Consider the following 27,578-nt stretch of genomic DNA (forward strand, 5'->3'; position numbering starts at 1 on the left):
ATGGTCTGGAATCCCTGCAGATTTTATTTTTTCTCTCCAGCCGTCTGGAGTTTTTTTTTTTTCTGTCCTCCCTGGCCATCTGACCTTACTCTTATTCTATGTTAATTATTGTTGTCTTATTTTAATTCTTAGCTCGTCTTTTATTTCTATTTTCTTCATCATTTAAAGCACTTTGAGCTACATTATTTGTATGAAAATGTGCTATATAAATAAATGTTGCTGTTGTTCAGTACTGGCAAACTATCAGCAAAACTAGTGTCATGCCATCAGGCAAATTGTGGTATTCAATATAATTATTATTTTTAGTCAGAGACATTGATCAAACAGATGTAACTACAAATATATTCATATAGCACATTTTAATACACAGAAGGTAGCTCAAAGGGCTTTATAAGATGTCAAAGAGAAAGTTACAAAAATGAAAAAATAAGATTAGGTAAGCATATTAATGAATGAGTAATTAAGAAAATAACCCATCTTATAAAACATATTTAATTAGTGGAAGAGTAGCATCCTTATATACAATATCATATGTAAGTCTCCAAAGATGAGTCAGGTAATACAGTCAGATGGCCGGAAAAACAGAAAAAAATAAACAAAAAAAACAACTCGGGTCCTTTATGTGATCTTTCTGTTCTCGTCATATCATTTGGATTGCAAACTGAAGTGAGCCAAGTATCTCTGAGCCAGTCTCCCAGATTGAGAGCACACATTGCACAACTAATGTGAGGAGTGCGTGGTTTGTCTTGATCACTAATTTCTTGACCAATGTAGATCACCTACACTTTCTTAACAAACAGAGTTATAGCGTGTCTTTGAGTCTTCAGTGAACACCTACCACAAATCTAACCATGTATCGCAGCTGTTGTAACACTGGGAAAACATTTCTGCTGTAACTGATTCTACTCTAGACAAGACAGTGGCTACAGGTTTTTGTTCCAACCCAATTGCTTAATAAGAAGCAGTCATTGTTCAAGTAGCAATTCTGCTTCATTTTAGTTGCCTCGCTTGTTAAGATTTTAAACCCTTATTGCTTATTTTAGTCTTAAACAGCTGTATTGTTAGTTTTTAATTGCCCCTTATTAGCAAAAAGATGTAAGTGACAAAAGCAACCAGCAACTCTCTGTTTAGTTTGTTTCCATTTACACCTGTGTGTATTTATCATGCACTATTTGGTTTAATTAAATACTTGGAAGGAAAGTGAAGAGAAAAAACTGAAGGATTAAGAATTACTCATTCGTTTCAGACTTCAAATCGTTTGGATGATATCCTTGAAAAGGAAACAAAAATCTAGTATATGAGAATGATATGAAATGGCAGAGTTAAAGCACTAGCAAGCTATTAAATTAAATTATTGGCAAGGATTGTTTTCTAATGAAGCAGCTGGATTGGAACAAAAACCTGCAGGTACTGCGGCCCTCCAGGTCTGACTTTGCCCACCCCTGGTCTAGACAGTAAAAGGTAAGTATACACACTATTCTATGCCAGTACAGGGTCAGACATAGGATGTATGTATGGAGCCCATGGTGTTGAACCATTGTTTGAGACTCAACTAGGTGTTCTGAGGGAACCCTGGAAAATTTAGCATGTACAGTCAAAGGTTAAGAGTCACCAAAACCTGAATTGGCACTGAACAAGAAAAGAAAGTAGTGGAGGATTATGCAATAAGTGAATGAATATCCAGAAAAAATATAAAAAAACAGCATCTGAGTTAATGAGTTATAGAGAGACACAGAGAGAAAGAGAGTGTGCAATGCCAAAGCTTAAAATTATATTTGGTAGCCATTAGACTGTAGTGTGCCATGTCAAATATTAAAAACAGAGAGAGCCTAGTCTAGGACAACTATATTTTTTTCTTCCAAAGAGAAAAGTAGAGAGGGAGGAAAAACATTTTATAAAATTATTTTGGAACCTAGTTATTTTCATTATCTCATTTTCATATATTCAGCTGTTAAGGCTAAACTAAGAAAAAATAAAAATAGATTAAAAAGTAAATACATAGCACATCAACATGCTTAGTTTTTCATTAGTTTGCAGACAATGGGCACGTCTAGATATCGATAGATATCAATAAACATTTCCTCTTGTTCAGTAGAGATATGGCCAACTGGCTACTTGTGCAAGATACAGTTTGTATCACTTAAATTATCAGATGACCTTTCCAAACCGTGTGATTTTTATCTTTAAAATGGATTTCTCACTGCTTTGCGCAGTAACAAGTAAGTCGTTTCAATGTCAGGTGTTTTAGTTATTTTACATTACATACAATAAGTGCAAAGAAAGCCAGCAGCTCATTTAACTAACATCAGACCACACAACCTCAGTCACAATAGCAGCTAATATAACATAATTTATTAGTAGACTTGAAATTTTTTAAGGCATAATCTATATCTAAGGGAACTGTGCAAAAATTACAATGTAAAGCCAAAGGTTAAGAGTCACCAAAACCTGAATATGCACTATACAAAAAAGGTATATTTGACAAATCTGTCTTGTGCCTTGGAGATCACTGAATGGCAGGTTTGAAAGTTGCCCAGCACTCTTGTTATACCACTCGCAATGAGATACTGTGTCATTCGTGCAAAATCATCACATCTGTTTGCTTCATTAGCACTAGAACTAGAATGTTGTCACTTGAGATTGCTAAAGAACTGCCTCTACAACACAAATCTGTTTCCTTTTCAAGCTCTTTCTGTTACAACAGCCTGTATTCAGCTTTCCTGCTGCCACAAGTGCTGTCCATCACTTGCCCTCTGTCACTACCTGCAATTCACTGGAAATGCATTAACTTGTGGATGAAGGGGTATAGGGCGGCATGGTGGCACAGTGGTAGAGCTGCTGCCTCGCAGTAAGGAGACCTGGGTTTGATCACTGGGTCCTCCCTGCATGGAGTTTGCATGTCCTCCCACTGTCCAAATACATGCAGGTTAGGTGCATTGGCGATCCTAAATTGCCCCTAGTGTGTGCTTAGTGTGTGTGTGTGTGTGCCCGCCCTGCGGTGGGCTGGCGCCCTGCCCGGGGTTTGTTTCCTGCTTTGTGCCCTGTGTTGGCTGGGATTGGCTCCAGCAGACCCCCATGACCCTGTTAGGATATAACAGGTTACATAATGACTGACTGACTGAAGGGGTATATATGACTATAGGTGGACAGATAATGTGAGTGATAATGGGAAAGGGGGTTAATGGTGACTCAATCTGACAACCTATTGACAGGAATTTGCAGTTTGTATATTTTTGAAAAACAAAGAAGAATTTTTTTTTTTCATACATCTTGATTCATTTTTGGGACTTTGCACCCCAAAGGGCTGGCAGTTGCAGCCCAGGTTAGCCTATGCAGGCATTTGGCTGTACCTGCAGAACATGTGAATCTGCATACATTCAGACTGATATCAATGTAATGCAAAGCATCTATGTATGTTAGCTGCTTTTAGAGCTGGTTCTGCCAGGATCCATCCTTACTAAGTTCACCTAGGAATGCCTAATCCTTAGCATATCCACTGAATGTGTAACCAACACTGAGTGAATGCCCAGGCATGCCTGGATTAAATAAACAAAACTGCTTACTTTGTGGCCTACATATTATGAGACTTAAAATATGTGGGAAAAATCACAAAAATAGGCAACTGCAATAAAATGGTACCTGTTAGAAAAATAGGTGACTTTTGTAATCAGCAGGGAAAAATTAGCAAGATTCACCCTAAAGTGTTCAGGAAGCTAAATCTTTGTTGACCAGTGTAATCAACAGGATGTAGGACAATACCAGAGTTTTCAACATCTGGTTATTTATTCTTAAATGCTTGTGACGTGTTTCAGAAATTTCTTGCTAGTAAAACATATAGAAGATTGTAGAGTTTTCATTTTGTTCCTTTATCAATTACTTTTTTCAATGCTGTTGTTAACCACTATGCTGAAAGGCTGTCCACAGTTTTTTAACTATCAAAAATATTAATTACATTATTTCTACAGTATCTGTATTTAACAGGCATCTAACCATATTCTTAAAAAGACAAAAAAAATCTTTCTAACCATTCAATATTTTTGAGAACTAAGCAGTGGTCATTTATATTCTGATTTTCTGACACACTGATGTGCAATGTGAAGACAGGTGTCTTACTAGTATTCCTGTCATTCTTTAGTCACTATATGGGGATGTCAGTTTAAAGTAACCAGGTTTCCATCCAAGGAGTTTTTGCGAAAAAATATTTAGCGCTTCAAATTTTAGCTGATGGAAATGCTAATTATCGATAAAATGTTGTACATGTCGACACAATACTTTTTCCGTTTAACTTTCCACATCAACTGTAGCCTGGGGGTGTCTCTCAGGATGTCTAAATAATGCAAAAACCGCAAAGGTAATTTACTGTGCCAGTCAAAATATTTAATAAACCGTGTGTTTCATTATCTAAACATTTTTTTTCTTATTATTAAATGGCAGATGTTTTACCATATATGAGAAATCCTCTTATTAATATTAACTTTAGTTTTTTTTGATTGAACTTCGTTATTTTGTATTAATTTAAATTTCAGTTTTAATTAAAAACCTTAAGGGAAGCAGATTACAGTACTAATTCAGTTGTTATCGCACTGAGAAGGGATGTTGAAAGGTAGGCTCACCTGTACAAATCGATGCTGCAAACACAGCTGCATCATGGGCACTTCCAGGAGTGCCAACGCAAATGTCTCGTTTCATGCACCTGTCATCAACAAGGGCCTGGAGAACAATAGATGGCCACCCTTTGCGATTAATGTAATCGCGGTAGCCTTCCGTCGGGGGAAGAATAGACACATGCGTGCCATCCAGCGCACCGTAAATCTGTGGCACAAGATGCACCAAGGAATTGCGGTATACATTGGCCTCCGCTACAGTCGGAAGTCTGATATAACCCATCCATCCATCCATCCATTCTCTTCCGCTTATCCGAGGTCGGGTCGCGGGGGCAGCAGCTTAAGCAGAGAGGCCCTGACTTCCCTCTCCTCGGTCACTTCTTCCAGCTCTTCCGGGAGAATCCCAAAGGCTCCCAGGCCAGCCGGGAGACATAGTCCCTCCAGCGTGTCCTGGGTCTTCCCCGGGGCCTCCTCCCGGTTGGACGTGCCCGGAACACCTCACCAGGGAGGCATCCAGGAGGCATCCTGATCAGATGCCCGAGCCACCTCATCTGACTCCTCTCGATGCGGAGGAGCAGCGGCTCTACTCTGAGCCCCTCCCGGATGACTGAGCTTCTCACCCTATCTTTAAGGGAAAGCCCAGACACCCTGCGGAGGAAACTCATTTCAGCCGCTTGTATTCGCGATCTCGTTCTTTCGGTCACTACCCATAGCTCATGACCATAGGTGAGGGTAGGAGGTAGATCGACTGGTAAATTGAGAGCTTTGCCTTACGGCTCAGCTCCTTTTTCACCACGACAGACCGATGCAGAGCCCGCATCACTGCGGATGCCGCACCGATCCGCCTGTCGATCTCACGCCCATTCTTCCCTCACTCGTGAACAAGACCCCGAGATACTTGAACTCCTCCACTTGGGGCAGGATCTCTCCCCCAACCCTGAGAGGGCACTCCACCCTTTTCCGCTGAGGACCATGCTCTCGGATTTGGAGGTGCTGATTCTCATCCCAGCCGCTTCACACTCAGCTGCGAACCGATCCAGAGAGAGCTGAAGATCACGGCCTGGTGAAGCAAACAGGACAACATCATCTGCAAAAAGCAGTGACCCAATCCTGAGTCCACCAAACCGACCCCTTCAACACCCTGGTTGCGCTTAGAAATTCTGTCCATAAAAGTTATGAACAGAATCGGTGACAAAGGGCAGCCCTGGCGGAGTCCAACTCTCACTGGAAACGGGCTCGACTTACTGCCGCAATGCGGACCAAGCTCTGACACCGTTGTACAGAGACCAACAGCTCTTATCAGGGGTCCGTACCCCATACTCCCGAGCACCCCCACAGGATTCCCGAGGGACACGGTCGAATGCCTTTTCCAAGTCCACAAAACACATGTAGACCGGTCGGGCAAACTCCCATGCACCCTCCAGGACTCTGCTAAGGGTGAAGAGCTGGTCCACTGTTCCGCGACCAGGACTAAAACCACACTGTTCCTCCTGAATCCGAGGTTCACTATCCGACGGACCCTCCTCTCCAGAACCCCCGAATAGACTTTTCCAGGGAGGCTGAGGAGTGTGATCCCTCTATAGTTGGAACACACCCTCCGTCCCCCTTTTTAAAGAGGGGGACCACCACCCCGGTCTGCCAATCCAGAGGCACTGTCCCTGATGTCCATGCGATGTTGCAGAGACGTGTCAACCAAGACAGTCCTACAACATCCAGAGCCTTAAGGAACCCGGCTATCTCATCCACCCCGGGCCCTGCCACCAAGGAGTTTTTTGACCACCTCGGTGACTTCAGTCCCAGAGATGGGAGAGCCCACCTCAGAGTCCCCAGGCTCTGCTTCCTCATTGGAAGGCATGTTAGTGGGATTGAGGAGGTCTTCAAGTACTCCTCCCACCACCCACAACGCCCGAAGTCGAGGTCAGCAGCGCACCATCCCCACTATATACGGTGTTGACACTGCACTGCTTCCCTCCTGAGACGCCGGACGGTGGACCAGAATCTCCTCGAAGCCGTCCAAAGTCGCTCTCCATGGCCTCTCCAAACTCCTCCCATGCCCGAAGTTTTGCCTCAGCAACAACCGAAGCAGCGTTCGCTTGGCCTGCCGGTACCTATCAGCTGCCTCCAGAGACCCACAGGACAAAAAGTCCTATAGGACTCCTTCTTCAGCTTGACGGCCATCCTCACCGCCGGTGTCCACCAACGGGTTCGGGATTGCCGCCACGACAGGCACCACCACCTTGCGCCACAGCTCCGTCAGCGCCTCAACAATAGAGGCACGGAACATGGCCCATTCGACTCAATGTCCCCACCTCCCTCGGGGCGGGTTGAAGTTCTGCCGGAGGTGGGAGTTGAAGCTACTTCTGACAGGGACTCTGCCAGCCGTTCCCAGCAGACCCTCACAACACGCTTGGGCCTACCAGGTCTGACCGCATCTTCCCCACCATCGAAGCCAACTCACCACCAGGTGGTGATCAGTTGACAGCTCCGCCCCTCTCTTCACCCGAGTGTCCAAGACATATGGCCGCAAGTCCACGACACGACCACAAAGTCGATCATCGACCTGAGGCCTAGGGTGTCCTGGTGCCAAGTGCACATATGAACACCCTTATGCTTGAACATGGTGTTCGTTATGGACAATCCGTGACGAGCACAGAAGTCCAATAACAAAACACCGCCGGGTTCAGATCGGGGCCATTCCTCCCAATCACGCCCTTCCAGGTCTCACTGTCATTGCCCACGTGAGCATTGAAGTCTCCCAGCAAAACGAGGGAATCCCCAGAAGGTATGCCCTCTAGCAACCCTCCAGAGACTCCAAAAGGGTGGATACTCCAAACTGCTGTTCGCGCATACGCACAAACAACAGTCAGGACCCTTCCCCACCCGGCGGAGGGAGGCCACCCTCTCGCCCACGGGGTAAACCCCAATGCACAGGCTCCAGTCGGGGCAATAAGTATGCCCACACCTGCTCGGCCTCTCACCGGGGCAACTCCAGAGTGGTAGAGAGTCCAGCCCTCTCAAGGAGATTGGTTCCAGAGTCCAAGCTGTGCGCCGAGGTGAGTCCGACTATATCTAGCCGAACCTCTCGACCTCGCGCACTAGCTCAGGCTCCTTCCCTTCAGAGAGGTGACATTCCACGCCCCAAGAGCCAGTTTCTGTAGCCGAGGATCAGACCGCCAAGGTCCCGCCGCCACCACCCAACTCACATTGCACCCAACCTCCTTGGCCCCTCCCATAGGTGGTGAGCCCATGGGGAGGAGGACCCACGTTACCTCTTGGCTGTGCCCGCCGAGCCCCATGGGTGCAGGCCCGGCCACCAGGCGCCCGCCATCGAGCCCCACCTCCAGGCCTGGCTCCAGAGGGGGGCCCCCGTGACCCGCGTCCCGGCAAGGGAAAACGTTGTCCAAGTTTTATTTTTCATTGGAGGTTTATTGAACCGCTTTGTCTCATCCCTCACCTAGGACCAGTTTGCCTTGGGTGGCCTACCAGGCATAAAGCCCCGGACAACATAGCTCCTAGGATCATTGGGACACGCAAACCCCTCCACCACGATAAGGTGACGGTTCAAGGAGGAGGTCTGATATAACGCCGCATTAATTTTTCTTTAATAGCAGTGCACACTGCATATACACATCGATGGATGGTAGTTTTACTAACCCCGAAAGTTTCTCTAACTACTCTATACTCGGCGCAGGTTGCCAGCTTGTAAAGGGCGATGGCAATCCGCTTTGGGGTTGGAACCGGTGGTCGGTGACAACCTGTGATGGGTGCAACATCAGGACTGATGAATCCACACAACATCTCACACATCGGCCTTGTCATTCTAAAATGTTGCAGCCAGAGATTTTCTGTGAAGTGTCTCTCCACCACCTCCTTCCGTCGTCTCTCCCATACCCGTGGGTTTCGTCGCACTAGGGTACTTTCTTCGAGCTCTAGGGCTATCAGACAAGCAACTGCTTCATTCTGCTGTCGTCTTTGGATATTATGTACAATTCCAATTATTTGTGAAACTGAAATAACAGTAAGCTGGCAAATTTAAAAAAACTGCCTGAATAATCTCTCCATTTCTTTGTTTCTTTGTTTAGTGGAGGGGGTGTAACAGGGAAAACAAAAGGTAGATAATTTACGACATACACAAAATTATGTATGGAAACGGCTCAAGGGCAGATTTTTTTTTTGCGATACAACAAAACTTATGCGACAGTTCGTTTTGCAGGGGATGACGTAATCACGCACACCATTTAATCGATAAAAAGCCAGTTGGATGGAAATAGGCTGGAGACAGCAAATTTCGCACATTTTTTTTTACGTATATTCTATTTGTCGATAACAAAACGTCGCAAAAAACTGGATGGAAACTTGGCTACTATAGTTATGTTTTTGTATACTGTAATACACATTAATAAAATAGTATATTTAACTCTCAATTTGGTAAAATGTGCCGTATTAAGCAGGTATAATCTATGATGTAATTCAACATAACAAAAAATATGTTACATGCTATATATATATACACAGTATATAATATGCACTCACACTCTGTATACAAGCACTAATATATATATTTAAATTAAGTATATAAACAATATTTACCATATACTTTACTCAATTTATCCATAACTCAAACACACTAACAAAATAACAAGATGCACAAACAACATGCTCTTTACTGAAAAGTGATCATGATTGAACTTTAAAAAACAAAGCAATGGAATTAATTGGGAAAACAATTATGTTTGAAATAACATGTGAATTTTTTTGACTAGTGGAAGCTAGGTTAAGAAGTGAGGTGATGATTAGTGAGCAGCAGTATGGTTTAATGCCAAGAAAGAGCACCACAGATGCAATGTTTGCTCTGAGGATGTTGATGGAGAAGTATAGAGAAGGCCAGAAGAACTTACATTGCGTCTTTGTGGACCTGGAGAAAGCATTTGACAAGGTGCCTCGAAAGGAGCTGTGGTATTGTATGAGGAAGTCGGAAGTGGCAGAGAAGTACGTAAGAGCTGTACAGGATATGTATGAGGGAAGTGTGACTGTGGTGAGGTCTGCGGTAGGAGTGATGGATGTATTCAAGGTAGAGGTGGGGTTACATCAAGGAATGGCTCTGAGCCCTTTCTTATTTGCAATCATGATGGACAGGTTGACAGACAAGATTAGACAGGAGTCCCCATGAACTATGATGTTTGCTGATGACATTGTGATCTGTAGCGATAGTAGGGAGCAGGTTGAGGAGACCCTGGAAAGGTGGAGATATGCTCTAGAAAGGGGTGTAATGAAGGTCAGTAGGAACAACACAGAATGCATGTGTGTAAATGAGAGGGAGGTCAGTGGAATGGTGAGGTTGCAGGGAGTAGAGTTGGTGAAGGTGGATGAGTTTAAATACTTGGGATCAACAGTACAGAGTAATGGGGATTGTGGAAGAGAGGTGAAAAAGAGAGTGCAGGCAGGGTGGAATGGGTGGAGAAGAGTGTCAGAAGTGATTTGTGACAGACGGGTATCAGCAAGAGTTAAAGGGAAGGTCTACAGGACGGTAGTGAGACCAGCTATGTTATATGGGTTGGAGACAGTGGGACTGACCAGAAAGCAGGAGACAGAACTGGAGGTAGCAGAGTTAAAGATGCTAAGATTTGCACTGGGTGTGATGAGAATGGATTGGATTAGAAATCAGTACATTAGAGGGTCAGCTTATGTTGGACGGTTGGGTGACAAAGTCAGAGAGGCGAGATTGCGTTGGTTTGGACATGTGCAGAGGTGAGATGCTGAGTATATTGGGAGAAGGATGTTAAGGATAGAGCTGCTAGGGAAAAGGAAAAGAGGAAGGCCTAAAAGAAGGTTTATGGATGTGGTGAGAGAGGACATGCAGGTGATGGGTGTAACAGAACAAAATACAGAGGACAGAAAGATATGGAAGAAGATGATCTGCTGTGGCAACCCCTAACAGGAGCAGGTAAAAGAAGAAGACAGTAATTTTTCAGACAACACTGTATGTGCAAACAAATAATGAAACAGTAATAAATACCTTCCATTGTTTCTAAAGAAATGTATCAGTGTTCCTTAAGTATATAGTCTTATTAATACACCAGGCTATATCACCAGAACCGTGTAATCGCACTTTATAAAATGATAGGGTGAAATGGCACAAACCCCCATTATGATATTGCATTAATACTTGCACATCATAATAAATAATTTAAAATTGATATATAATTTAATTGTAGAATATCAAAATAAACTAGTAGGTAAAGATAATTACTTTTTACAAGGCAGTGTTATGTATGACCGGTAAGTGAATATTTTTGCATTTTATTTTAAAGGGTTTCATTTGTGTTTATGGTGATAGAGAATAATAAAAGCTTACATAATAGATGCAATATGAATAAAATAACCACATAAGGAAAAGAAAATGCTATAGTTTTCTATTTCATATTTAAAGGTAATGTAAAACAAAGTGTAAAGGGAGAATGGTCTACAGGCTATACAGGTCCACACTTAGTTAGGTAGAAATATTTCAGGTCTCCACCTGACATTCTTTTTTAGAAACATTGAAAAAAGGTATTGTAACAAATTTTATCAATCGTGATCTTAAAACAAAATTTTGGAAACTATGGTCTCCACTTTGCATGTGTAGAATAATAAACCCTGCTTGGTACAGTAAACGTGTATGCGTGTTTAGGTATGCACTCACCTAAAGGATTATTAGGAACACCTGTTCAATTTCTCATTAATGCAATTATCTAATCAACCAATCACATGGCAGTTGCTTCAATGCATTTAGGTGTGGTCCTGGTCAAGACAATCCCCTGAACTCCAAATTGAATGTCAGAATGGGAAAGAAAGGTGATTTAAGCAATTTTGAGCGTGGCATAGTTGTTGGTGCCAGACGGGCCGGTCTGAGTATTTCACAATCTGCTCAGTTACTGGGATTTTCACGCACAACCATTTCTAGAGTTTACAAAGAATGGTGTGAAAAGGGAAAAACATCCAGTATGCGGCAGTCCTGTGGGAGAAAATGCCTTGTTGATGCTAGAAAGTCAGAGGAGAATGGACCGACTGATTCAAGCTGATAGAAGAGCAACTTTGACTGAAATAACCACTCGTTACAACCGAGGTATGCAGCAAAGCATTTGTGAACCCCACCGGGTACCACTCATCTCCACTACAAATAGGAAAAAGAGGCTACAATTTGCATGAGCTCACCAAAATTGGACAGTTGAAGACTGGAAAAATGTTGCCTGGTCTAATGAGTCTTGATTTCTGTTGAGACATTCAAATGGTAGAGTCAGAATTTGGCATAAACAGAATGAGAACATGGATCCATCATGCCTTGTTACCACTGTGCAGGCTGGTGGTGGTGGTGTAATGGTGTGGGGGATGTTTTCTTGGCACACTTTAGGCCCCTTAGTGCCAATTGGGCATCGTTTAACTGCCACGGGCTACCTGAGCATTGTTTCTGACCATGTCCATCCCTTCATGACCACCATGTACCCATCCTCTGATGGCTACTTCCAGCAGGATAATGCACCATGTCACAAAGCTCGAATCATTTCAAATTGGTTTCTTGAACATGACAATGAGTTCACTGTACTAAAATGGCCCCCACAGTCACCAGATCTCAATCCAATAGAGCATCTTTGGGATGTGGTGGAACGGGAGCTTCGTGCCCTGGATGTGCATCCCACAAATCTCCATCAACTGCAAGATGCTATCCTATCAATATGGGCCAACATTTCTAAAGAATGCTTTCAGCACCTTGTTGAATCAATGCCACGTAGAATTAAGGCAGTTCTGAAGGCGAAAGGGGGTCAAACACTGTATTAGTATGGTGTTCCTAATAATCCTTTAGGTGAGTGTATATGTGTTTATTCTCCCTGTGATGGACTGGCACCCTGTCCCAGTATTGTTCCTGCCTTGCTGACAGACTCCAGCTGCCCCACAACCCTGCCAATGATAAATGGGTTAGGAAGATGGATGGATTATTATTATTGTGCCTATAGTGAAGAAAAACATACAAACGGATTTACAGATGGAAGACACTGAGGACAGTAATATTATTATTATTATTAACTGCAACCCCTCACAGGATTAAGATGGCTTAGTAAATGGTACGGTATCTATATATATAATTCACTAAGGCAAGACGACCATGGAAAGCACGCCGGAAGGGGCGTGGATTCACTAAGCCGCCGACAAGTTAGACACCTATGGCGCACGCTGGAAGGAGCCACGCCCACCAACTCCAAGACCATTGGATACGACGACAACTCGCAGAGCCACGCCCACCAACTCAGACGCGACTACACAGAAAAAATGGTGTCATTTATATTTGTCTGTCGTAGAGGCAACATGCAGCTCCGACCCACGCTGACTGTTAATAGAGGCATGTTTCTCACGGAGGTGAATCGCCATATGCGGCGTGTAAAACGGTTTGTGAGGGGTATCCCGTGGGATCCTTAAAACATTCCTTTACAACTGAGGTTAAAACACAATAAAGTAAGCAGTCCTTAAAAAACGAGTTTTCGGTTACGACGCACGACCGCGTGCAGCCTGGCAAACTGTTTTACACGCTACATACAGCAATTCGCATCCGCAACAAACATGCGTCTTCTTAGATGCTCCTGAACTTTGTACTCACCCCCCTCCCACCTTGCTGCTACCATGGTCGGGTGTCTTGGTGGATTATATATAGAAAGGCAGCCAAAACCGCACAGAGCAATGAAAAGTCTACGTGAGTCACAGGTGCATCTGCACTGTACAAAGACTCGAGTGATGAGTTGGAGGTGGGCACATGAGCAGGTTGTGTATACTGAACGAGAAACCAGCAGACTAGCATGACGGAGGGAGCGGAGTGGATGTCCTTCTCCTCTCCTCCCGTTCCACCCTGAGCGCCGCACGGACGATTGTGTGTTGGTTCGTTCTGTGCATTGGTTAAAACCCAATGAAAGAAGTAGTCTTTAAAAACCAAAAAGCCCTGTGCCTCTGTTTCATTACCGTTTCACCTGCTTCACCAATGCAGGCCCCCGCAACAGGCGATCCGCCGGCGTCATTCCCATGACCCGCCAGGCAGCCAACCGGGTAACCAAAGTCTTTGGGTTCAGGGGGGAGTATGGTTACAAAGCTGAAACTTAAAGGAATTGACGGAAGGGCACCACCAGGTGTGGAGCCTTTCGCTTCATTTGACTCAACACAGGAAACCTCACCCGGCCCGGACATGGACAGGATTGACAGATTGATAGCTCTTTCTCGATTCTGTGGGTGGTGGTGCATGGCAGTTCTTAGTTGGTGGAGTGATTTGGCTGGTTATTTCTGAAAACGAACGAGACTCCCGCCTGCTAAATAGTTACACGACCCAACAGCGGTCGGCGTCCAAATTCTTAGAGGGACAAGTGGCTTTCAGCCACGTGAGATTGAGCATTAACAGGTCTGTGATGCACTTGTATGTCGGGTACTGCACGCGCGCTACACTGAATGGATCAACGTGTGTCTACTCGGCGTGGGTAAGCCGTTGAACCCCATTCATGATGGAGACCGTGGCTTCCAATTGTTCCCCACGAACGAGAAATTCCCAGTACGTGCGGGTCATACGCTCGCACTGATTACGTCCCTACCCTTTGTAAAGCCCCCCATGGTCGGGTGACTTGGTGGATTATATATATAAAAAGCAGCCGGAACCGCAAAGAACAATGAAAAATCAACGTGGAAACCGACTGAGGCGGTGTTTGGAAAATTAACAGTCAACGTGACTCACAGGTGCGTGTGGACTGTACACACACGAAAGTGACTCAGGTAGGAAGTTGGGGGCGGGCACATAAGCGGGCAGTGCGTACCGAACGAGAGCTGTTCAACCCCGTCAATCGCTTTGGAAGGAGAAAGCGCGACGGCGCTCCTCCGGTTTTCAGTCACGGACAATTGTATGTTGGTTCGTAGCGTGCATTGTTGCAATGTTACTTTTCTTGGTGGTTTATTAAATTACGGATTTTTCAAATGTTTATTTTTTCCTCTGTGCTTAAAAATCATTTAAAAAGCGGCCTGATTATGCGGCGTATGCTACGCCTGGGGTTGGCTAGTTATAATTATTAGGAAGCACACTGGTGGCACTCTTCTCTTGCAGTGAAGGAGAATGGGAGTCATGTTTTGGAGGTGTTTCCTGTAAAGGTGGTTGCATGTTGTCCTCAGGTGCTCCAGTGTCCCCCTCAAGTCCAAAGACATGCAGGTTTGGTGGATTGGTGTTGCTAAAGTGGCCTTATGGTGTGCATGCATGTGTTTTTGTGTTTCTCCTGCAATGGAGTGGCACCCTGTTCAGGGATTGTTCCTGTTTTGTGTCTGATGCTTTCTGGGATAGGCTCCAGCTGCCCTGTGACACAGTCCTGAATAAGTGGGTTAGAAAGATGGGTTCCCATAACATCTTTTTAGTTCTTGTCACTTAATTACCTGCTTTGGAAAAGTTCAATATTCTTCCTCACTGAAGCACACAAACATGCTACCATTCCTGTGGCAGCTTGTAGTATCTTATAAAGAAATAAGCTACTATATAGTGAAAGAATGCAAGTGATCCTATGACTTTTTTAGTAATTATTGTCTAGTTATCTAAAGAATTGGGACTGCAATTCACATCTGGGCATCAATGTTCAATATCAATAACGGAACTTGCCGATGACTTGAGATGAATCCATTGTCCTGGAGCTGAAATGATGCAAGGGAGAAAGAACGACAAACTTTGCAAACTAAGGTACACAGTCAATCTCCTTTAAAAACGGCTGAATCTCACAACAAATGTTTGATTATATATATATATATATATATATATATATATATATATATATATATAGATAGATATAGATATAGATATATATAGATATAGATATATATAGATATATATATATATAGATATATAGATATATATATAGATATATATCGTATATACCATGATTAAGAAGAAATGCTGAACTTATCCTTTTAAATAATCAATAATTTGTTGCATTTAAAACCTATATATATAATTCACTAAGGCAAGACACCCATGGAAAGCATGCCGGAAGGGGCGTGGATTTACTAAGCCGCCGACAAGTAAGACACCTATGGCACACGCAGGAAGGAGCCACGTCGGAGGTGAATCGCCATATGCAGCGTGTAAAACAGTTTGCGAGGGGTATCCCATGGGATCCTTAAAACAATCCTTTACAACTGAGGTTAAAACACAATGAAGTAAGCAGTCTTTAAAAAACGAGTTTTTGGTTACAACGCACCCGCTTGCACCATAGCAAACTGTTTTACACGCTACATACAGCAATTCGCATCCACGACTTAGATGCTCTTGCAGGAACACGGAAAGTCTACGTGAGTCACAGGTGCATCTGGACTGTGCAAAGACGACAACGGCTCAAGTGACGAGTTGGAGGTGGGCACATGAGCGATTGCGGTCCGCCAGTTTTCAGTCACGGACGATTGTGTGTTGGTTCGTTCCGTGCATTGTTACAATGTTGCTTTTCTTGCTGATTTATTACATTACCGATTTTTCAAATGTTAATTTTCTCCCTGTGCTTAAAAATCATTAAAAAACCGGCCTGATTATGCGGCGTATGGTACGCCGCGGGTTGGCTAGTTTACATTATTTCCTTATCCATTAAATATTATCTTTCAGAAACTTTTATTATCCAGCTAATGTTTCCAACACATTCTGATACAAATATACATCTCACAACAAATGTCATAAATCTGACAATGTGATTAACAAACCTGATTTGAAAAATGTTTTTTTACAAAAGCACCTTTAAAGATTTTGTGTAAATGAAAGCATTCTGAATATTGGTATTCACCAGATTATATGGCATTAACATAATAATATATGAATTTTAGTTTTTTTTAACATTGATTTTGGGCAGCATTTATGGTTTTGTTACTGAACAGAAAATGCCAGTGAATATATAGAAATAATTAGAACCTGCACCTGGTAAAATAATGCAGCCCTCGATTATCATAAAAGCTATGCTGCAATGTACTCCAACCCAATAAAATCCTCCCATGCTTTGTCACTGGGGAGAAATCCGCTACCCTCTACAAATGACATTCAGCCTCTTATGAAGAAGGGTGAGTGGTAGGTCTCTCGTTTAAAAGCAAGGCTCAAACAAAACACTTAGAGCAACAGGGCCAGGTGCTTAGGCACCTCCAACCTCCACACCCCCTGCACATGCCACTGTTTCACTCTGACACCCTCCCCTAAATATCCAACAGCGCTGTTGTGCCAAGCTTAGATAAAATGTCTGTAACACGCTGTTTTCATTCCTCCATATCAGTTTGTGCTTTATTATGCTTAGTCAAGGTATGTGAAGCTTGAAGTTAAGCACCTGTTGCTTGTTCTTGTTCAGTTATTCAGGTCTTAACTTGTGCGATGTAAATGAGTGAAAGATGGAACAAAAATGTCCAGGACTGAATGAAGGAGTTTTTCAGTTAAAGTGTGTTAGACGTGTGTGTGGGTGGGTGTGTGTGTTTGATCAGGTGATTCTTTTTTACAGCTGGCTCTGGCCCAAAGATTATTTGCTGAACCTTGCTCTAAACTGTTCTGTTTGGAGTGAGGGTCAGTTTGTAATGTAGTGTGCCTTGTGATGTGACAAGATCAGCTTCCTATGCCTGTTTGCTTCTTTATTGCTTCATTTTAATAGTTCTGTAAACTGCTGTCCTTAATCCAAACTGTTATACTGTAATAAGAAGGACTTTACAAAAGCAACACATTGTTTACTTTCTCATTTACATTTTTTGACTCTTGTGCTGCATTTCTTCTGTATTGCAATGCTGATAAAAATCCTGGCATACATTTTGACAAATTAGAGATAGTGAATTAATCAGATTTCCCTGTAGTTAGTACTTGCCTTCAGTTTTGTAATTAGGTTTGTGGCTGTTTCGGTTCACCAGCAGGACAAGACATTATAGGGCTATTTTGTGTTGCACTCCTGTCATATGCCGTCCTGTTTTAAGCAATAATGGCCACGTTTACTCTAAACTTCCATTACCCAGAGCTAAACGAACACATTACTGCAGTTGAGCAGCACATCTCCTGTCAAATAAACACTTAGTTTTAACTGTGAAGTTGATTACAGAAGCGTAGCCTTCCTAGCACTACTATTGGCCTCGTGTCCATTACTTTCAGTTTTGGTTTCTAGGAAACTAAGCTTTGTTAAGAACTGTCATAGGCGTATCCTTCCTGAACAACACTATATTGTATAAGAGCAGGTCTCCCTTTCGTTTTTTCACATTGCTTGGATTTTGGCTCAGGCACAGCACGCTGAGCTTCCTGACGTTACCTGACAAGAGCTCCTTATTTCAACAAAAGTACGTAAGTTGATGTGATAGAAAGAAAAAAATAATGAAAGATAGCAGCTGCAATGCTTGAACTTTTTAAAGTCTGAAGTACGGTAGATTAAAGAAACATAAAAACTGAAAGTATCAGGTTACTAATGCTCAAGTGTTTTTTTTTAACACATATTGTTAGAATGTTCTTGTAATTGTTAACAGGGTTTGTCTTTAAATAAAAAGGGTGACAGGGCAGATTCAAGTAACTATAAGCCAGTAAGCTTAACATGCACCACAGGAAAATTAATGGAAGGAATTATTAAGGACTGGCAAAATACCCGCGATTCGCAGCGAAGAAGTAGTGTGTTAAAGAAGTAAAGAAAAGGAAACATTTTGAAAATAACGTAACATGATTGTCAATGTAATTGTTTTGTCACTGTTATGAGTGTTGCTGTCATATATATATATATATATATATATATATATATATATATATATATATATATATATATATATATATATATATAATCAAAATACCCACGCTTCACAGCTAAGTCGTGTGTTAAAGAAGTTATGAAAAAGAAAAGGTAAATTTTAAAAATAACGTAACATGATTGTCAAAGTAATTGTTTTGTGTATTTGGCGGCAGCGTCACGAAGTTGTTTTCGTCTAGCTGCATCAGAAAATGTACCACGACGTCTAACACGCCTCCTTTTTAGTGTTTTCTCACAGCTTGGATTGCTGCTGTCATAATTGGTTTTAGTCTACATATATGTATATGTGTGTGTATATATATATATATATATATATATATACATACATACATACACATATACATATATATATACATACCTATGTACATCATATATACACACACAAATTATATATATATGTGTATGTATGTATGTATGTATGTGTGTATATATATAATGTAGATAGGTGTGTATGTGTGTATATACAGTGGTGTGAAAAACTATTTGCCCCCTTCCTGATTTCTTATTCTTTTGCATGTTTGTCACACAAAATGTTTCTGATCATCAAACACATTTAACCATTAGTCAAATATAACACAAGTAAACACAAAATGCAGTTTTAAATGATGGTTTTATTATTTAGGGAGAAAAAATCCAAACCTACATGGGCCTGTGTGAAAAGTAATTGCCCCTTGTTAAAAATAACCTAACTGTGGTGAATCACACCTGAGTTCAATTTCCGTAGCCACCCCAGGCCTGATTACTGCTACACCTGTTTCAATCAAGAAATCACTTAAATAGGAGCTGCCTGACACAGAGAAGTAGACCAAAAGCACCTCAAAAGCTAGACATCATGCCAAGATCCAAAGAAATTCAGGAACAAATGAGAACAGAAGTAATTGAGATCTATCAGTCTGGTAAAGGTTATAAAGCCATTTCTAAAGCTTTGGGACTCCAGTGAACCACAGTGAGAGCCATTATCCACAAATGGCAAAAACATGGAACAGTGGTGAACCTTCCCAGGAGTGGCCGGCCGACCAAAATTACCCCAAGAGCACAGAGACGACTCATCCGAGAGGTCACAAAAGACCCCAGGACAAAGTCTAAAGAACTGCAGGCCTCACTTGCCTCAATTAAGGTCAGTGTTCATGACTCCACCATAAGAAAGAGACTGGGCAAAAACAGCCTGCATGGCAGATTTCCAAGACGCAAACCACTGTTAAGCAAAAAGAACATTAGGGCTCGTCTCAATTTGCTAAGAAACATCTCAATAATTGCCAAGACTTTGGGGAAAATACCTTGTGGACTGATGAGACAAAAGTTGAACTTTTTGGAAGGCAAATGTCCCGTTACATCTGGCGTAAAAGGAACACAGCATTTCAGAAAAAGAACATCATACCAACAGTAAAATATGGTGGTGGTATTGTGATGGTCTGGGGTTGTTTTGCTGCTTCAGGACCTGGAAGGCTTGCTGTGATAGATGGAACCATGAATTCTACTGTCTACCAAAAAATCTTGAAGGAGAATGTCTGGCCATCTGTTCATCAACTCAAGCTGAAGCGATCTTGGGTGCTGCAACAGGACAATGACCCCAAACAAACCAGCAAATCCACCTCTGAATTGCTGAAGAAAAACAAAATGAAGACTTTGGAGTGGCCTAGTCAAATTCCTGACCAGAATCCAATTGAGATGCTATGGCATGACCTTAAAAAGGCGGTTCATTCTAGAAAACCCTCAAATAAAGCTGAATTACAAGAATTCTGCAAAGTTGAGTGGGCCAAAATTCCTCCAGAGCGCTGTAAAAGACTCATTGCAAGTTATCAGAACGCTTGATTGCAGTTATTGCTGCTAAGGGTGGCCCAACCAGTTATTAGGTTCAGGGGGCAATTACTTTTTCACACAGGGCCATGTAGGTTTGGATTTTTTTTCCCCCTAAATAATAAAAACCATCATTTAAAAACTGCATTTTGTGTTTACTTGTGTTATATTTGACTAATGGTTAAATGTGTTTGATGATCAGAAACATTTTGTGTGACAAACATGCAAAAGAATAAGAAATCAGGAAGGGGGCAACAGTAAAACATTAACGTTTTAGGAAGTAAAGCTACATTGAGCACTACTGGAGTGGTTTCGGGTAAACTACATTTTAAAGACGGTGTAACACAACAGGTAAGTAGAACTAACAGCAGCTAAAATGTATATGGATCATCTGTCGGTAGTAGATCACTTTTGAAAGGCGCTACACGATGGCTGTGGTATAGAAATTACATTTTCTATGTGAACGTCCAAATTTCTGCCTCTGGTAATGTGCCTTACCGGCATTACCAGCAATTAAAGAAAATTAGTTTTGTGTCCTCTGCAGTGTTAAGAGAGAAAGGCTTTGGTTTGGGATAAAAGGAAAAAAGGTGTAAAGAAAGGAAAGTTGCCTTTTTCTTTTATATAGTATAGAGAGATGTGTTCGCTGACGATATGAGCGCCTTTTGGGTACAGTCATTAATTGGCTATGATGGCACCATCGGTCCTCCACTCCTGTGCGTGTCTTCATAATCCGAGCTGACAACCTCATAATCGTATACGTGCAAAAGAAAGTGCGAATCGCCTTAATATTATTTTACCGCAGTGTAGAAAAGGGGTCCCGTGTTTGCACTTGTCTCGGCTATAGCTCACGGGGAGGATGAAAAAAAATTAAAAGTGCTCACTTTGACTTAAGGCAGAAGCGCAGTCAGCGTCTCAAAGGCCGGCACAGCTATGTGCGCGCGCCGGCTGCTCGAGTTTTGTAGGGCAGGAGACGCCACTTTTTGAAGACACGTTCACGTGATCAAAAGTCTCAGCGCTCTTTGGAGGTCATTCATATATATATATATATATATATATATATATACACACACATAAACATATATATACATATACACACATACAGTGGTGTGAAAAACTATTTGCCCCCTTCCTGATTTCTTATTCTTTTGCATGTTTGTCACACAAAATGTTTCTGATCATCAAACACATTTAACCATTAGTCAAATATAACACAAGTAAACACAAAATGCAGTTTTTAAATGATGGTTTTATTATTTAGGCAGAAAAAAATCCAAACCTACATGGCCCTGTGTGAAAAAGTAATTGCCCCTGACCCTAATAACTGGTTGGGCCACCCTTAGCAGCAATAACTGCAATCAAGCGTTTGCGATAACTTGCAATGAGTCTTTTACAGCACTCTGGAGGAATTTTGGCCCACTCATCTTTGCAGAATTGTTGTAATTCAGCTTTATTTGAGGGTTTTCTAGCATAAACCGCCTTTTTAAGGTCATGCCATAGCATCTCAATTTGATTCAGGTCAGGACTTTGATTAGGCCACTCCAAAGTCTTCATTGTGTTTTTCTTCAGCCATTCAGAGGTGGATTTGCTGGTGTGTTTTGGGTCATTGTCCTGTTGCAGCACCCAAGATCGCTTCAGCTTGAGTTGACGAACAGATGGCCAGACATTCTCCTTCTGGATTTTTTGATAGACAGTAGAATTCATGGTTCCATCTATCACAGCAAGCCTTCCAGGTCCTGAAGCAGCAAAACAACCCCAGACCATCACACTACTACCACCATATTTTACTGTTGGTATGATGTTCTTTTTCTGAAATGCTGTGTTCCTTTTACGCCTGATGTAACGGGACATTTGCCTTCTAAAAGGTTCAACTTTTGTCTCATCAGTCCACAAGGTATTTTACCAAAACTCTTGGCAATCATTGAGATGTTTCTTAGCAAAATTGAGATGAGCCCTAATGTTCTTTTTGCTTAACAGTGGTTTGCGTCTTGGAAATCTGCCATGCAGGCAGCTTTTGCCCAGTCTTTTTCTTATGGTGGAGTCGTGAACACTGACCTTAATTGAGGCAAGTGAGGCCTGCAGTTCTTTAGACGTTGTCCTGGGGTCTTTTGTGACCTCTCGGATGAGTCGTGTCTGCGCTCTTGGGGTAATTTTGGTCGGCCGGCCACTCCTGGGAAGGTTCACCACTGTTCCATGTTTTGCCATTTGTGGATCTCACTGTGGTTCGCTGGAGTCCCAAAACTTTAGAAATGGCTTTATAACCTTTACCAGACTGATATATCTCAATTACTTCTGTTCTCATTTGTTCCTGAGTTTCTTTGGATCTTGGCATGATGTCTAGCTTTTGAGGTGCTTTTGGTCTACTTCTCTGTGTCAGGCAGCTCCTATTTAAGTGATTTCTTGATTGAAACAGGTGTGGCAGTAATCAGGCCTGGGGGTGGCTACGGAAATTGAACTCAGGTGTGATACACCACAGTTAGGTTATTTTTTAACAAGGGGCAATTACTTTTTCACACAGGGCCATGTAGGTTTGGATTTTTATCTCCCTAAATAATAAAACCATCATTTAAAACTGCATTTTGTGTTTACTTGTGTTATATTTGACTAATGGTTAAATGTGTTTGATGATCAGAAACATTTTGTGTGACAAACATGCAAAAGAATAAGAAATCAGGAAGGGGGCAAATAGTTTTTCACACCACTGTATATACAGTATATATACATATACAAATCATGCATTGCCAGAAGTTCCCCTTTGCTTGGAATGCAAAGTGTGATTAAATGCGTTATTTTTTAATGCGTTATGGAGCATATGCATCGAAGCTTCTCAGCTGTGCCTGTGCTAAGAAAAGGAAACATTTTAAAAATAACGTAACACGATTGTCAATGTAACCTTTTGTAAGTAGTGCCTGGAGGATTTAGTGTGGAGAAACTGTAGAGACAGCGTGTGTATTAACTTGTGGATTTTTCTGTGAGTATTTGGTGGCAGCGTCACAAAGTTGGTTCCTCAAGACTGCGTTGTGGAGCTCAGCTCACAGCGAAATGAGGTGAGTGGGAGGGGAGATGATGACGTGACTCCTCCACCCACCTTAACTGTCAATCCCCCCACAAAGACAGTCTCTCAGAATTTGCATAAGCACAGCCCTTCACCAGTAATTTTAATTTAGTTACAAAGTGATCAAAACTCTCGTTTATATCCTGCGTCCTCTCATTAAACTTGTATCCCGCATTAGCCGTGGGTATGACAAACGCCAGCGGCAGTCTATGAACTTAATTTAAACTTTAGGTTTACACCGTGATTTGTTTCCGAAGTAGCTGTACTCATGAAAATGGTTGTATGTGTGACTCGGTCGCTTCTCATTGTTTCGCTGCCTTCTCAATTGTATGATGCATGTTTTCTTCAGCGCTTTTTGGAGTTCTTCCTTGTTTTCTACGTATTGCGTTGACAGTCAGTTCACGTGATTACATGGGAGGCGTGATGATGTCACACGAAACTCCGCCCCCCACGGCCATCGAGCTCAACTCCATTACATTATATGGAGAAAAATAGGTTCCAGTTATGACCATTATGCGTAGAATTTCGAAATGAAACCTGCCCAACTTTTGTAAGGAAGCTGTAAGGAATGAGCCTGCCAAATTTCAGCCTTATACCTACACGGGAAGTTGGAGAATTAGTGATGAGTCAGTCAGTCAGTCAGTCAGTGAGGGATTTGCCTTTTATTCGTATAGATAAGATTGAGCAACACTTCGGAAGAAAATTTAGTTTTTGACCAGAATTTTTTGGGCCAATCCGGGGACATGGGGTCGGGGAGGCTAGTCACTACAGGGTACAAAGCGAAAGCTTATCACGTGATTTCTCTGCAAAGTTGCAGGATGTTGTAAAGCATAACCGCTGTCAAAACACTGCACACGCGCACCGAGTTCAAATTATCGTGGTGATGAGATACTGCACATTCAAAACAGTGAACCAGCTGAAACTGGGGACAAGCCAGGGACAAAACGGGGACATGTTTCTGAGTGGGGACAGTTGTCCGAAAAAGGGGGCTGTCCCCGGAAAACGGGGATGGATGGTCACCTTAGTTCAGATGAGGGAGGTCGTGTTTTACTAACATGATGGAACTCTATGAGGAGGCAACAAAAGGATACGATCAAAGTGGAGCATATGATATTATTTATTTTTACTTTCAGAAAGCATTTGATAAGGTGCCACATGAGAGGTTAGGCATCAAGCAAAAAGAAGTAGGAGTTCAGGGAGATGCTTGTAAATGGGTGCAAATTGGCTCAGACGCAGGAAGCAGAGGGTTGATGTTATGAGTGGTGTTCCACAGGGGTCAGTGCTAGGGCCGCTGCTATTTTAATATATATAAATGATTTAGATAGGAATATAAGTAACAAGCTGGTTAAGTTTGCAGATGATACCAAGATAGGTGGATTAGCAGGTAATTTGGAATCCGTTATATCATTACAGAAGGACTTGGATAGCATACAGGCTTGGGCAGATTTGTGGCAGATGAAATTTAATATCAGTAAATGTAAAGTATTACACATAGGAAGTAAAAATATTAGGTTTGAATACACAATGGGCGGTCGGAAAATCGAGAGTACACCTTATGAGAAGGATTTAGGAGTCATAGTGGACTCTAAGTTATCAACTTCCAGACAGTGTTCAGAAGCCATTAAGAAGGGTAACAGAATGTTAGGATATATAACACGATGTGTGGAGTCCAAGGAGGTTCTGCTCAACCTTTATAATGCACTGGTGAGGCCTCATCTTGAGAACTGTGTGCAGTTTTGGTCTCCAGGCTACAAAAAGGACATAGCAGCACTAGAAAAGGTCCAGAGAAGAGCGACTAGGCTGATTCCAGGGCTACAGGGGTTGAATTATGAGGAAAAATTAAAAGAGCTGAGCCTTTACAGTTTAAGCAAAAGAAGATTAAGAGGTAATATGATTGAAGTGTTTAAAATTATGAAGGGAATTAGTACAGTGGATCGAGACTTGTATTTTAAAATGAGTTCATCAAGAACACGTGGACACAGTTGGAAACTTGTTAAGGGTAAATTTTGCACAAACGTTAGGAAGTTTTTCTTTACACAAGGAGTGACAGACACTTGGAATAAGCGACCAAGTAGTTTGGTAGACAGTAAAACTTTAGGCACTTTCAAAACTCGACTTGATGTTTTTTTGGAAGAAATAAGTAGATAGGACTGGCGAGCTTTGTTGGCCTGAATGGCCTGTTCTCATCTAGAGTACTCTAATGTTTTGGGTTCAAATCCTATCTCAGTTACTCACTATGTTGGTGCTTTGCTTTTGGATCAATGCTGTCAAACCCATCCTGGAGGGCTTCGGTGTTGCTAAGTTTTCATTCAAGTCACTTCTTTATTTAATAATAAATTAGTGCTGTAAATGGAGCCTACCTTGTCTACCTTAGTTTAAGATATAGAACCCTTCATTGTTTATTTTTGCCTTTACCAGCAACCAGTTAGACAACAGATGAACAGCTAGTTAACCTGCAACTCCAAAAAAAATTGGTGATAGACTGGCATTCTGATTAGGGCTACTTCCAGTTTAACGAAAGGTGCTTGCCCCAAGAATGGAAAACATTATTTCAAAAAGAACACTTAATTCCTGCTAAGATTTCGCCCCCCTAAAAATGTTGCTTATAACCCTGGTCTGCAGTAAAATCCTTCCATCCAACAATTATCTAACCTGCTATATCCTAACTACACGGGTGTCTGCTGGAGCCAAACCCAGCCAACACAGGGTGCAAGGCAGGAAACAAACCCCAGGCAGGGTGCCAGTCCACCGCAGAGTAAAATCCTTCCAAACAAAAAAAAAAATCAGTGTACTTAATAAATTTAGATGTGCTATATCCATTTCTGAACTACAAACGTTTTCCACAGGATAATGGTTTTAGTGAAAAATGACATTGACGAAAAATATAGATTTTTTAAAATACTAAGTTATGTATATTTTATGGCATAAGTATTTCTCAGGCTCAGAATACAATACACAGAACTGACAATTACAGGTCTTTTTTTTTTTTACTCATTCTTATTAATGGTTAAGGTGGGAAAAAAACCAAAATGAAGTATTCGTACACATTTTTGGCTCTCAATCATTTTATGTAAGAATCCACAACACCTTGCAGTTTTCATTACATAAATTATTTTCCAGCACTCATTTACTTTTATTGTCCAATTTGTATCCTCTCTGCTAGATGTTGCATGTGCATATCTCATATTTAGTATTTATTTTGATGCATTTCCATATTTGTTAATATTTTATACTATTTTTATTATGATTGTTTCATATAGTAATCTAGGTCTACTGTGTCATTCTGCCATTTGCTGTTGTACATTTCTGCATCTGCTGGTACTTTTTATTGTAATATAAAGGACAGTAACAATAAACTGAATGAAACTGAAATGAGATTAAAACTCTTAAAATTTATCAAATGTGCACATTGTATAATATTTCAGTTTGTATCATTGAGAAATCTTAAATCAAATTTCATTTTATATGATTGATTGATGACTTGATTACTATAATACAGTACTCTTTTCTCACGGCTTTCAAACAAAGTAATTATACATCCTCTACAACTGGTAGAAAAACACAGTTGCAATGATAATTAATTATTAACAGAGCACACATCAGTTATGTTTAGAAGGAAATATAAAATTATCTAACTTGTTTTTAAAGCTTTTATGTTATATTCATAGTAGTATTGTTATAGTATAATATCATTGAAAAATCAAATAATCCAACATTCACACAAGTACAAATAAAATTTACATGAGAAAAACTAATGAATTAGTTTGAGCCTTGTATGTTTACCATTACAGACTACTCTACACATTTGAAGAATCCTTTCAAAAAAGACAAAAGTAAATTATGTACTATCAGGCCCAGCAAAGATCTGTTTTTAGGAACACCTTCAGGTATATACTTATATAAAATGTAACCTGGCGCCAAACTAGGTCACCACTTTTACTTTGAGCGAAAAAGACGGCCATTTGGACCCATAAAACAAAACAAGGTGGCTTCAGTCACCCTTACAAAAAAGTTAGTAAGAGTTGGACCTCAGTGATGCCAACTTCCAGGAGAGACTCTCTTGTATGGTGTCAGTGATTTCAGTGTGTACATCCTGTGCATCATTTGTAATTATTTTTTTATTGAAGTTATGTTAAAGCTAATGCACATTTACTTCTGAGTTGGGATGCCAGCTACTATGCCTCTCTCATTCCCTCATCACTGTTAATTGCTGCTATATTTGACGTCTTTATTCCTGCTGAAATACATATCTGTTGGTCTTTGGACAGGGTATGGTGAAAAACCAGGAAAAACATTGGTCATTATTTTAAAAAGAAATAAAGAAAACAGTCATCATTTTTGTAAAATGGA

At 41.5% G+C, this 27,578-nt stretch overlaps 1 protein-coding gene across 1 annotated transcript in view; it reads left to right on the forward strand.

The window, feature by feature from the left end:
• Positions 1 to 17,808: 17,808 nt before the first annotated feature.
• The window catches only part of LOC120539539 (interferon-induced very large GTPase 1-like), a 30,475-nt gene continuing 20,705 nt past the window's right edge, over positions 17,809 to 27,578 (forward strand). The window contains exon 1 of the mRNA XM_039769693.1: positions 17,809 to 17,924. The gene's annotated coding sequence lies outside the window, so the exon portion shown is untranslated. The remainder of the gene's footprint in view (positions 17,925 to 27,578) is intronic.

The sequence above is a fragment of the Polypterus senegalus genome, chromosome 11, assembly GCF_016835505.1.
Source record: "Polypterus senegalus isolate Bchr_013 chromosome 11, ASM1683550v1, whole genome shotgun sequence".
NCBI classification, from domain to species: domain Eukaryota; kingdom Metazoa; phylum Chordata; class Cladistia; order Polypteriformes; family Polypteridae; genus Polypterus; species Polypterus senegalus.